This window comes from Chiloscyllium punctatum, chromosome 5 (genome assembly GCF_047496795.1).
Source record: "Chiloscyllium punctatum isolate Juve2018m chromosome 5, sChiPun1.3, whole genome shotgun sequence".
NCBI lineage: Eukaryota > Metazoa > Chordata > Chondrichthyes > Orectolobiformes > Hemiscylliidae > Chiloscyllium > Chiloscyllium punctatum.
In genome coordinates, this window is record NC_092743.1 from 133,949,462 (window position 1) to 133,963,872 (window position 14,411).

At 41.6% G+C, this 14,411-nt stretch overlaps 1 protein-coding gene across 3 annotated transcripts in view; it reads left to right on the forward strand.

Annotated features, from left to right (window-relative positions):
* The window catches only part of stau2 (staufen double-stranded RNA binding protein 2), a 364,821-nt gene that overhangs the window by 134,390 nt on the left and 216,020 nt on the right, over positions 1–14,411 (forward strand). The gene's annotated exons all lie outside the window — the stretch shown is intronic.

Below are 14,411 nucleotides of genomic sequence, written 5' to 3' on the forward strand. Positions count from 1 at the left end.
AGGATTTCTATTCAATCTCTGCCTGAAAACAATGGTTAAATATATTATGCTGCCAGTTATGAAATTCTATAGCTATTTTAACTCCAGGATAGCTGCTATTTTGAGGCTTTTGTGTATCTCTGGCTTTCTGTGATGTTTGTTATGAGGAGAGATGACCTGTTTCCCAGGGCAACTCCATTAATTTCAGTGGGGGTCAGCACTTCAAACTAATTTAGGAGCTACGTCTATCTAGCCCTGGAACACAAATCATTACTGGCTTGATGTTGCAGTATGCTCAGCTGGTAGAAAGCTTCTAAGAAGTCGATGTTTGAGCTTTTGTTTAATTGAACAGATGCACCCTACAGTAAACAACTCCTTCCCACAACCTTCATTACAGAAGCAATGAGAAGACAATGAGACCTTAAAATACTTTAACTATTAAAAGTGGTTAGGGTCAGATGTGAAGTCTGAAAAAATATTAAACTCATCCACAAATTGCTTCTAATCTTCTACTTTGGCTGGAGAGACAGCTGATCAATTTGCTGCTTGGAGTGAGTCATACAATTGGTGGATAGTACAGCATAATATCCCACGAGGGCTGTTGAGTTTATTCCTTCTTTGTTCTTTCCTATATCCCCCTAATTTTTCTGCTTTAACTATTTTCCTAATTCTCTTATGAAGCCTCTGGTTGAATCTGTATATTACCCTATCAAGCAGTACATTCGAAATGTTAGCCACTCATTTTGTAAAGAAGTTTTTCACCTGCCATCTCTGTTCCTCTTCCCAATCACGTTAATATTTAACCACCTAGTTATCAGCCCTTTAGTCATCTGACAGTTTATTTCTTCAATTTAAATACTTCATGATTTTGAAACACTTTCAAAAAACTCTCCTCTTAGATTTCTGCACAAACAACCCAAGCTTCTTCAGTCTACCGACATAGTTGTAATCCTCATTTCTGGAACCATTCCAGGAGCCTTTCAAAACATTACAGTCTTTCCAAATGTGCATTTTTCAGAATTAGGCACAATATTCCAGCTGGGGTTAGACTATTATTTTATACAATTTTATCATAACTTCCTGGCTTCTCTTTGGCTCCAATTTTCATTCCTTGGTTGGGTTTACAAATTTGGAAGAAGTCTCTCCATTGCAAACTTGACATTTTAAAATGGCTGCCTGCTTTTCTGATTTGTGGTCCAGTGATATGGGCTGGATGAGAGTTGGGAGGGCTACGTGGAGAGCCTGCCTTGGGTCTCCAAAATAAACATAAAATATTCTTCCTGCACAGAATGTCAGAATGTAGAACATAGGACAGTACAGCATAGGAACACACCCATTGGCCCACCATGTCTGTGCCAACCATGATGCTTTTCTAAACTAATCCCAATTGTCTGCATATCGTCTGTTTCTCTCTGTTTTATACCTGTTGACATGTTTGTCTAATTGCCACTTAAACTTTGTTATCATATGTTCTTCTACCACTATCCTCACAGCACATTCCATACTACCCTTTCCTTGCATACCTCCTTTAAATGTTTCCCCTCTCATCTTAAACCTGTTCCCCCAATATTTGACATTTCTGCCATGGGAAAGAGACTCCGACTTCCACCTTATCCGTGCCTGTCCACAATCTTATATACTTCTATCAGGTTCCCTCTCTGCCTCTGATGCTTTAGTGAAAACAATCAAAGTTTGTTCAATCTCTCCTTTTCTCTAACACACTCCAAATCAGGCAACATCCTGGTAAACCTCTTCTGCACTCTCTCCAAAGCCTCCATATCCTTCCTACAGCATGGTGACCAGAACAGCGCACAGTGCTCCAAATGTGGCCTGATCAACGTCTTATACAGTTGCAACATGACGTTCCCTGACTGATGAGGGTAGGCATGCTGTGTGTCGCCTTTACCACATATCTATTTGTACTTCCACTTTGTATGGCGTTGGACCCCAAGATCCCTCTGTATATCAATGCTGTCAAGGGTCTGGCCATTTGACCTCTGAAAATGTATCACCCCATACTTGTCTGGATTAAACTTCATCTGCCATTTCTCTGCCCAACTTGCCAATTGATCTATATCTTGCTGCATCCTTTGATATCCTATCTCAGTATCCACAAGTCCACCAATTTTCGTGACATTTGTAAACTTAATAATGCAAGTCCTTTATATATACTACAAACAACAGTGATCCCAGCATTGATACGTGTTTAACACCACTGGTTACAGGTTTCCAGATAGAAAAGAACTCCTCCACAACTACCCTCTGTATTGTATGGCCAGGCCAATTTTGTATTTAGCTCGCCAACCCAGCATGGATTCCATCGAATGAGAAAACTTTACAGCGCGGTACAGGCTGTTCAGCCCTCGACATTGCGCCAACCTGTGGAACCAATCTGAAGCCCATCTATCCTAAACTATTCTATTTTCATCCATATGTTTATCCAATGACCATTCAAATGTGCTTAAAGTTGGCGAGTTTACTATTGTTGCAGGCAGTGCGTTCCATGCCCCTACTACTCTGAATAATGAAACTACCTCTGACATCTGTCCTTTATCTAACACCCCTCAATTTAAAGCTATGTCCCCTCATGCTAGCCATCACCATCTGAGGTAAAAGGCTCCCACTGTCCACCCTACCTAACTCTCTGATTATTTTATATGCCTCAATTAAGTCACCTCTCAACCTTCTCTCTAACAAAAACAGCCTCAAGGCCCTCAGCTTTTCGTCATAAGACCTTCCCTCCATACCAGACAACATTCTAGTAAATCTCCTCTGAACCCTTTCCAAAGCTTCCACACTCTTCCTATAATGCAATGACCAGAACTATACGCAATACTCCAAGTACAGCCGAGTTTTGTACACCTTGTGGCTCCGAAACTCAGTCCCTCTACCAATAAAAACTAATATGCCATATGCCTTCTTAACAACCCTATCATCCTGGGTGGCAACTTTCAGGGATCTATGTATCTGGACACAGAGATCTCTCTGCTCATCTACACTACCAAGAATCTTACCATTAGCCCAGTACTCTTTATTCCTGTTGCTCCTTCCAAAGTGAATCACCTCACAATTTCTGTATTAAACTCCATGTGCCACCTCTCAGCCCAGCTCTGCAACTTATCTATGTCTCTCAGCAACATCCTTCAGCACTATCCACAACTCCACCAACCTGATTGTCGTCCGCAAATTTACTAACCCATCCTTCTATGCCCTCATCTAGGGCATTTATAAAAATGACAAACAGCAGTGACTCCAAAAGAGATCCTTGCGGAATGCCACTAGTAACTGAACTCCAGGATGAGCATTTCCCATCAAACACCACCTTCTGTCTTCTTTGAGCTAGCCAATTTCTGATCCAAACCGCTAAATCACCCTCAATCCCATGCCTCTGTATTTTGTGCGATTGCCTACAGTGGGGAACCTTATTACTAAAATCCATATACACCAGATCAATACTTTACCCTTGTCCATCTGTTTGGTCACCATCTCAAAAGAATCAGTGAGGCATGACCTACTCTTCACACAACCGTGTTGACTATCCCTATTCCTCTGTAGATGATTATAAATCCTATTTCTTACAACCTTTTCCAACATGTTACTCACGCCAAAGTAAGGCTCACTGGTTTATAATTACCAGGTTGTCTCTACTCTCCTTGAACAAGGGGACAGCATTTGCTATCCTTCAGTTGTCTGGCACTATTCCTGTAGACAATGATGGCAAAGCCAAAGGCTGTGCAATCTCTTCCCCTGGTTTCCCAGAGAATCCTAAGATAAATCCTATCTGGCCCAGGAGACTTATTTTTTTCCACACTTCTCAGAAGTGCTAACACCTCCTCCTTGTCAACCTCAGTCCCATCTGGTTTAGTAGCCTGTACCTCAGTATTGTCCTCGACAACATTGTCTTTTTCCAGTGTGAATAATGACAAAAAATATTCATTTAGTACTTCCCCTGTCTCTTCAGACTTCAAGCACAACTTCCCATTGCTATCCTTGATTGGCCTTAATCTTTCTCTAGTCATTCTTTTATTCCTGATATACCTATAGAAAGCTTTCGGGTTTTCCTTGATCCTACCTGCCAACGACTTCCCATATCCCCTCCTGACTCTTCTTAGCTCTCTCTTTAGGTCTTTCATGGCTAACGTGTAATTCTCAAGCGCCCTAACTGAGCCTTCATATCTCATCCCAACATAAGCTTTCTTCTTCCTCTTGACAAGAAATTCAACTTCTTTGTTAAACCATGGCTCTCTCTCTTGACCATTTCCTCCCTGTCTGACAGGTGCATACTTATCAATGATACGCTGTTCCTTGGATAAGCTCCACATTTCAATTGTGTCCATTCCTTGCAGTTTCCTTCCTCATCCAATGTATCCTAAATCTTGCCTAATCACATCATAATTGCCTTTCCCCAGCAATAACTCTTACTCTGCGTATATACCTATCCCGTTCCATCGCTAAAGTAAACATAAGTAGATTGTGGTCACTATCACCAAAGTGCTCACCTACCTCCAAATCTTACACCTGGCCAGGTTCATTACCCAGTACCAAATCCAATGTAGCTTCACCTCTTGTTTGCTTGTCTACACACTGTGTCAGGAAGCCCTCCTGCACATATTGGACAAAAACTGACCCATCTAAAGTAGAACATAGAAAAGTACAGCACAGAACAGGCCCTTTGGCCCACGATGTTGTGACGAGATTTAATCCTAATGTAAAATATAGTAACTTAACCCACCCACCCCTCAACTCACTGCTATCCATGTGCATGCCCAGCAGTCACTTAAATGTCCTCAATGACTCTTTCCACCACCACAGCTGGCAACGCATTCAATGCATTCATAACTCTCATAATTCAAAGAACCTACCTCTGACATCTCCTTTATACCTTCCTCCTAATATCTTCAAACTATGACTTCCCAAACCAGTCAATCCTGCCCTGAGGAAAAGTCTCTGTCTATTGACTCTATCCATTCCTGTCATTATTTTGTACACCTCGATCAGGTCTCCTCTCTTCCTCCTTCTCTCCAGAGAGAAAAGTCCAAACTTGTTCAACCTTTCTTCATAAGGCAAGCGCTCCAGTCCAGGCAGCATCCTGGTGAACCTTAATTGTACCCTCTCCAAAGCCTCTGTATCTTTCCTTTAGTAGGGCGACCAGAACTGGACACAATATTCCAAGTGTGGTCTCACCAGGGACTTGTAGAGCTCAGCAAAACCTCGCAGCTCTTAAACTTGGTCCCCCTGTTAATGAAAGCCAAAACACCATATGCTTTCTTGACAACCCTGGGCAGTACACTGTCTCAGTGGTTAGCACTGCTGCCTCACAGCAACAGGGTCCCAGGTTCAATTCCAGCCTTGGGTGACTGTCTGCGTGGGTTTCCTCTGGGTGCTCCGGTTTCCTCCCACAGTCCAAAGATGTGCAGGTCAGGTGAATTGGCCATGCTAAATTGCCCATAGTGTTAGGTGCATTAGTCAGAGGGAAATGGGACTGGGTGGATTGCTCTTCGAAGGGTCAGTGTGGACAGAAGGGCCTGTTTCCACACTGTAGGGAATCTAATCTAATCTATCCACTTGGGTGGCAACTTTGAGGGATCCATGCACTTGCACACCTAGATCCCTCTGTTCTTCCACACTGCCGAGAATCCTGTCTTTAATCCTATATTCAGCATTCGGGTTTGACCTTCCAAAATGCATCACTTCGCATTTATTCAGGTTGAACTCCATCTGCCATTTCTCAGCTCAGCTCTGCATCCTGTCAATGTCGTGCTGCAGCCTACAGTAGCCCTCTATACTATTGACGACACCTCCAAGTCATCTGCAAATGTACTAATCCACCCCTCAACCTCCTCATCCAAGTCATTTATAAAAACTACAAAGAGCAGGGGCCCAAGAACAGAGCCCTGGGGGACCCCACTCAACACTGTCCTCCAGGCAGAATAATTTGCATAAAAGTACTGGAACTATAGTATTTCCTATCAATATTTGGGAAGTTAAAGTCCCCCATAATAACCACCCTGTTACTCTTGCTCCTATCCAGAATTATCTTTGTTATCCTTTCTTCTACATCTCTAGAACTATTCGGAAGCCAATCGAAAACCCCCATCAGGGTGACCTCTCCTTTGCTGTTTCTAACTTCAGCCCATACTACCTCAGTAGACGAGTCCTCAATGTTCTTTCTGCTACTGCAATATGTCCTTAACTAACAATGCAACACCTCCCCCTCTTTTACCATCTTCTCTGTTCTTACTGAAACATCTCAATTCCAGAATCTGCAATAACCATTCCTGTATCTGCTCTATCTATGTCTCTGAAATGGCCACAACATCGAAGTCCCAGGTATCAACCCATACTGCAAGTTCATCCACCTTATTCTAGATGCTCCTGGCGTTGAAGTCGACACACTTCAAACCACCTTCCTGTTTGCTGTGCAATTTGATTTTCTGGATGATCCTACTATGAGGGACCTTTTCAAATACTTTAGTAAAGTCTGTGTTGCTAACATCCACTAGCTTACTCATCAATCATCTTCATAACTTCCTCAAAAAAACTCAATCAAGTTTGTGAGACAAGATCGCCTCTGCATAAAGCAACATTGATGTTCCTTAATAAGTCTGTTCTCCAAATGCAAGTAAATCCTGTCCCTAAGAATCTTCTCCAGTAATTTCCCTACCGCTGATATAAGGTTTACCGACCTATAATTTCCTGGATTATCCCTGTTGCCTTTCTTGAACAAAGGAATAATAATGGCTATTCTCCAGTATCCAGGGAGCTCACCTGTAGCTAAAGAACATACAAAAGTCTCTGTTAAGGCCCCAGCAATGTCCTCCCTTCCCTCCTTCAGTATCCTGGGATACATTCCACCAGACCCTGTGGAGTTATCTACCTTAATACTTTTCAATGCATCCAACACTACCTCTTTCTTAATATCATTATGCCTTACAATATCAACAAACCTCTCTCTAAATTTCCCATCATCCATGTCTTTCTCCATGGTGAACACCGATTCTCATTAAGGACCTCACCCACTTTCTCTAGGTCCACATTTAAATTACTTCCTTTGTCTTTGTGTGGACTTACCCTTTGCCTAGTTACCCTCTTGCTTATAATATAATATAAAATGCTTTGGCATTCTCCTTAATCCTATTTGCTAAGCATATTTCATGGCTCCTTCTAGCCCATCTAATTTATTTTAAGTTAATTTCTGCTTCCTTTAGTTTCCTCAAGGGCCTTGTTTGATTTTAGTTTCCTAAATCTTTCTCTTTTCTTTTTGATTAAACTTATAACATCTCCCATCATCCAAAGTACCCAAGTCTTGTCATCCTTATCTTTCATCCTCACAGAAATATGCTGGTGCTGAACTCTAGTCAACTGTGTTTTTTTAAAAGGCTCCCACATATCAGATGTGGATTTATCTTCAAACAGCTGTTCCCAAGCTAATTTTTCCAGTTCTTTTCTAATGCAGTTGTCATTAGCCTTCTCCCAGTTTAACACTTTCTCCCTATAGGGTAAATAGACAAGGTATTTTCCTTGGGGTGGGAGCATCCAAAACTAAATGGCATAATTTTAAGGTGAGAGGGGAAAGATATAAAAGAGCCTAAGTGGCCACTTTATCACGCAGAGGGTGGTGTGTATATGAAATGAGCTGCCAGAGGAAGTGGTGAAAGCTGGTACAATTACAACATTTAGATGGGTATATGAACAGGAAGGGTTTAGAAGGATATGGGCAAATGCTGGCAAATGGGACTAGATTTATCTTGGATATGAGGTCAGCATGGACAAGTTGGACCAAAGAGTCTGTTTCCATTGTCTCTATGACTCTATGACCAGTCTTATCCTTTTCCATAATTATTTTAAAATTTCGAGGATTATGATCACTTTTCTCAAAATGCATCCCCACTGAAACTTCGAATACCTGGCCAGGTTCTTCCCCAGTACAGGGTCTGATTTGGCCTCTTCCCTAGACTATATATTGTTTCAGGAATTCCTCCTAAATTCCACCTAAGAAACTCTGCCCATCCAAGCCTCTGGTGCTAAGAGTGTCTCGGTAAATGTTGAGGAAATTAAGACAACCACAACCCTGCTGTTTTTACATCTTTCCATGACCTGCTTACATTATCTGATTCTGTTAGTGGTTGAAGGAGTAACTGTTTATGGATGTGGCACTACTTTGTCCTGGAAGATATCAAGCTTGACTGTTGTTGGATCTGCTGTCATCTGAACAAGTTGGAGGTATTCCATCACACTCCTGACTTTTGCCATATTGATGGTAGACAGGTAGGAAGTGAGATTGTCCCTGTAGGATTTCTCGCCTCAGCCCTGCTCTTGTAACCACAATGTTGTGACAATACTATGGCTTTAAGAGTTGTATTTTGTCCTTTTGTTTTTGATGAAGACATTTTGCAACAGTGGTGGCAAGTCTTTTGCTCAAAAGCCAATGAAGTAAGCAGCTTGTGAGGCCTTGAGGTTTTGTTTTGAAGTTGGAGCAATAGAAGCAGACTGAATGGGTGGAATCAAGCTTCCACAAAACCAGGACTTTTTTTAGTTTTAGCGTTCAGTTGCTGGGATCTTGAAGCTGGATGTGGAAGCTCTTCTTCCTCTGTCTGTTACAGCTAAAAGCTGGGGTTCTCTCCCTGCTACTAGAATTGCATGTGAGACAATCTATTTTCCTGAATTTGCCTTTGCCAATTGTGTGTTTTGAGATTTTACTATATTGGATCAGTTAATTATGAGTAGTAGATATATTTTTATATATATATATATATATATATATATCTTTTATATATGTATAGTTAAACATTTTGATAGAGTTACTGTTAAGCCAATTATTTTTTTTTAATCTTTATTTTGTCTGTATTTTAATTATGGTTTATGGAACTATGACCATTCATGAATGACAAAGGTAGTTATCCTGACAACAACTAACTGATTGGATCCATGCTTGAACCCAGGCTGTAATGAGGTCAGTGGCCCTTGTGAACGGCCAAACTAAGTGTCAGTGAGTGGATTGTTGTGAATCAAATGCTGTTTGCTAGTACTTCCAACACCATTCTATGCTGATGATCAAGAGTACGCATACTGGATAGTAATTGGATGTATTTTTAATTGTACAGAACAGTCCTGGGCAATTTTCTACTTTGTTGCTAGATGCAGCCATACTGGAGCAGCTTGGCCAGTGGCAATGCAAGTTCTAGAGCACAAAGCTTAATTATTATTGCCAGAATGTTATGAGTGCCCATAACCTTTGCGGTAATTTATTTGATGTCGAGTGACATGTATTGAATTGGCTAAAATCTAGCATTTGTAATGCTGGGAGCCTCCAGAGGAGGAGGCTGAAATGAATCATGCACTTGGCTCTTCTTGAGAAGATTGTTGCAAATGCTTTTGCCTTACTTTTTTAACCAGTGTGTTAGGCAACCCGATCATTGAAATGAGGGGGATTTATAGAGCCGCCTTATTGTTTAATTGTCTACTGTCATTCATGACTGGATATGTCAGAACTGCAGAGGTTAGATCTAATGTGTTGGTTGTGCATTCACTTAGTCCTGTCCGTCTCTTGTTGACTATTCTGTTTGGCATAGAAGTTATCCTGTGTTGTAACTTCATGATGCCTTATTTTTAGGTATTGCCTAGTGCTACTCCTGACATGCCCTCCAACATCCTTAAATGAACCTGAGTTTATCCCCTAATTTGTTGGTACTAGTTGATTGTGCAATATGCTAAGTCATGGATTTATAGGTTGTTTTTGATGGTGCAGATGGTCCACAGCACCTCATGAATGCCCAGTCTTCAGTTGCTAGATCTGTTTGAAGACTGGGGAGTCCAAAACTAGAGGGCATAGGTTTAGGGTGAGAAGGGAAAGAAATAAAAGGGACCTAAGGGGCAACTTTTTCGCGCAGAGGGTGGTGTGTGTATGGAATGAGCTGCCAGAGGTAGTGGTAGAGGCTAGTACAATTACAACATTTAAAAGGCATCTGAATGGGTTTATGAATAGGAAGGGTTTAGAGGGATATGGGCCAAATGCTGGCAAATGGGACTAGATTTGTTTAGGATATGAGGTCGGCATGGATGGGTTGGACTGAAGGGTCTGTTTCCGTGCTGCACATCTCTATGATTATGACTATGAATCTAAAGTCAGTCTTCATGGTACAGGATAATAATAACATTCCAAAACTAAGAAATATCAAGTGCCTTAAAGGTAGTGAAGAAATAAATACAAATATCACAAGGTAAACTAATGTGGCTATATGCCAGTATTTCCCTGGACTTGATGGATTACATTCTTTGATGTTAAAGGTTGTAGCTACGGAGGTAGTGGAGATACTGGTAGTAATTTTCCGAGAATCTTTAAATTCTGGAAAAGTCCCAGAGCACCAGAAAACTGACAATGTAACACCTTTATTCAAAAAGGGAGAGAGGCAAAAATAGGTAAATATACACCATTAAGATTAACGTCATTGGAAAAATGTTAGAGCCTGTTATAAAGGATTGAAAACCGAGCATTTAGTAATACACAATATTTAATCAAACAGAGTCAACATGGCTTCATGAAGGGGAAATTCGTGCCTGACGACCTTAAGATAATTAGTTGATAATAATGAAGATAGCAAGCAGGAGAAATAAAAAAAAATCAATTGATGAAATATATTTGAATTCTATAAGGTATTTGATAAGGCACTACACATAAAGCTATTGAATAAGAGCTCAGGGTATTGTGGTTTGTTTATTACGACGGAGAGAAGATTGGCTAAGCAATTGAAGAAAGAGAGTTTGGAGAAAGGGGTGATTTTCAAGATGTCAACTAGTGGAGTGCCACAGGGGTCAGTGCTGGGACCACAATTATTTACAGACGGATATAGATACTTTGAGTGAGAGGGCAAGAACTTGGCATATAGAATGTAATGTGGGAAAATACACTGTTGTACACTTTGGTGGGAGCAATAGATGAGCTGAATATTATCTAAATGGAGAAGGATTGCAGAAAGATTTGGGATTCTTATGCATGAATCACAAAAAAGTAGCTTCTACAATGAACAGGTAATAGGGAAGGCTAATGGAATGTTGTTTTTTATTCTAAAGGGAGGTGGAGTGTAAATGTAGGGAGGTTTTGCTAAAACTATACAAGCCTCTAGAGAGACCACAGCTGAAACACTGTGAATAGTTTTGGGTCCCTCACCTAAGGAAAGAAATATTGGCATTGGAGGCAGTTCAGAAAAGTTCACTTGGCTGATGCCAGCAATGGAAGGATTGTCTTATGAAGAAAGGTTGAGGTAGTTAAATTTTTATGCAGCAAAGGAATCAGTTGTGATAAAGCAGGAAAGTGGAGTTGACAATTACCACATCAGCAATGATCTTGTTGAATCACTTGATGGGCTGATTGGCCTACTTCTGCTCTTTAGTATGATGTTATCTCTTGTATAGAATTGTAATATCCCTACAGTGTGGAAGCAGGCTATTTGGTCCATCAAGTCCACACTGACCCTCTGAAGAGTAGCCTACCCAGACCCCTTCGACCTATAACCATGCATTTCCCCTGGCTAATCTACCCAGCCCACACATCCCTGGACACTAAGGGCAACTTAGCATGGACAATCCACCTAACCTGTGCATCTTTGGACTGTGGGAGGAAATCGGAACACTAGGAGGAAATCCACACCGACACAGGGAGAATGTGCAAATTCCACATAAACAGTTGCCTGAGAGTGGAATTGAATCTGGGTCACTGGTGCTATAAAGCAGTAGTGTTAACCACTGAGACATTGTGCCACCCTACTGTTGCTTCAGCACCTGTAGAGTAACAGCTATATCCTTCAGGACTCTGTCGGTAATGGTGCTACTCTTGGTAATGGTCATTGAAGTCCCCCACCCAGAATAGATTTTGCAGCCTTGCCACTTTCAATGCTGTCTTGACATGGTGTTCAACATGGAACAGTACTGATTGAGGAGGGGGTGCAAGTAGGTGGTAATCAGCAGGAGATTTCCAATGCACTATCCCAGTGAGTCGTAACACTAACTTCCAAGTTTTGTAACATCTGTAAATTCTGAAATTGTGCCCTGCACTTCCAAGTGCAAATCATTGATGTACATCAAGAACAGCAGTGTTCCTCACACTGAACCTTCAAAATCTACTGCTATCTTTAGCGAGAGAATCACTTGTAATGGCCTTTCTTCCCATTCCCACACCGGTACCTCTAGATTCCCCCAATAATGCATTCATGGATACTTTGTCTTTCTCCCTTTTTCTTCCCCTTTTCCCCATCCCTTTCCTTTTCTCCAATAGCTTTGGAAAGGTGATAGTGAGTGGCCTTCTAGGTGAACTACTGTAATCCATGTTGTGTAGGTACACCCACAATGCTATTAAGGAGGGAGTTGCAAGTATTTGACTCAGCAATAGTGAAGGAATGACAATATATTTCCAAGCTATGATGGTATGTGCCTTGGAGGAAAATTTGCAAGTTTTCCTTTGCTCCCCTTGTCCTTCTGGGTGTTAGAGGTCATGGGTGTGGAAGATGCTGTTAAAGGACCTAGTTAAGTTATTGTAATGCATCATAGATGGCACACTCTGTTGCCACTGTCCACAAGGACAGTACTATGTCGTACATAGGTTGATTCCGCGTCACCACCAAGGTCTTGATGATAGATGTTCATCAATACTGATGCTGTTGACAGTCAAGTTATAACTCATGGAACCAAAGGAAAAGGAATGGAGGAAGCCTTGTAGTCATTGGTGTAGAGATTTTTGTTTTTCCTGATGTGCAGGGCTCAATTTCAAAATTTGCAGATAATATGAAACTGCAAAGCATTGTGAACCGTTAGAAGATAGAGCTTCAAAGGAAACTGAGGTAATTTGGTGGAATGGCAAACAAGTGGCCAATGAAAATTCATTCAGAGAAGTGTGAAGTGATTTGTTTTAGGTGCATGGATTCAGAGAGACAAAACTGTGAGAAGACTACAGTTCTAAAGGGGTTATCAGTGGAGAGATCTGGGTGTTGACGTAATGGTCTGTCATCACTGTTATAAATTTTGAAAACTTTTTTCAAGGTTACATTTTGAAAAATGGAATCTAATGAGGTCAGACCATATCACTGTATCTCCCAGGAAGACAAAAGGACATTCCCAGTTGTGAAAGGCACATTGGAATTTAGTGGGTTTTTTACAAGTATAAACAGAAATTATTGACTTTGATCGGTTTCTCCCCGGAGAAAAGACATTAATTGATGAAAAAATCTTTAAAGTATGGAAATCCACCACAGAAGGTGGGAGAAGGATTCAGACAATAATAAAAATTATCATGATAGCTTATTTGGAAGATGACTTGGCATTTTGCCTGGGCCATGTGAAATCATGAGTATCTTTGCTTCCTGCTAAATATAGCTAACAACGGCAAACTGTACACATCAGACAGATTTTCGACACAGGGGAAAGTGACGACTGCAGATGCTGGAGATCAGGGGCGAGAGTGTGGTGCTGGAAAAGCACAGCAGGTCAGGCAGCATCCGAGGAGCAGGAGAATTGACGTTTCAGGCATATGCCCTTCATCAGGAATGAGGCTTGTGGGCCAGGAGTTGAGAGATAAATAGGAGGGGGGTGTGGGCGGGGTGGAAGATAGCTGAGAATGCAATAAGAGCGATAGATGTGACCTATATGGCCTTCAGTAAGGCATTCGACAAGGTTCCCCATGGGTGATTGGTTAGCAAGGTTAGATCTCACAGAATACAGGGAGTACTAGCCATTTGGATACAGAACTAGCTCAAAGGTAGAAGACAGAGGGTGGTGGTGGTGGGTTGTTTTTCAGACTGGAGGCCTGTAACCATTGGAGTGCCACAAGGATCGGTGCTGGGTCCTCTACTTTTTGTCATTTATATAAATGATTTGGATGCGAGCAGAAGAGTACAGTTAGTAAATTTGCAGATGACACCAAATTTGAAGGTGTAGTGGACAGCAAAGAGGGTTACCTCAGATTACATCAGGACCTTGATCAGATGGGCCAATGGGTGGAGAAGTGGCAGATGGAGTTTAATTCAGATAAGTGCGAGGTGCTGCATTTTGGGAAAGCAAGTCTTAGCAGGACTTATATACTTAATGGTAAAGTCCTCGGGAGTGTTGCTGAACAAAGAGACCTTGGAGTACAGGTTCATAGCTCCTTGAAAGTGGAGTCGCAGGTAGATAGGATCGTGAAGGCGGCATTTGGTATGCTTTCCTTTACTGGTCAGAATATTGAGTACAGGAGTTGGGAGGCCATGTTGCGGCAGTACAGAGCATTGGTTAGGCCACTTTTAGAATAGTGCGTGCAATTCTGGTCTCCTTCCTATCGGAAAGACGTTGTGAAACTTGAAAGGGTTCAGAAAAGATTTGCAAGGATGTTGCCAGGTTTGGAGGATTTGAGCTATAGGGAGAGGCTGAACAGGCCTGGGCAGTTTTCCCTGGAGTGTCGGAGGCTG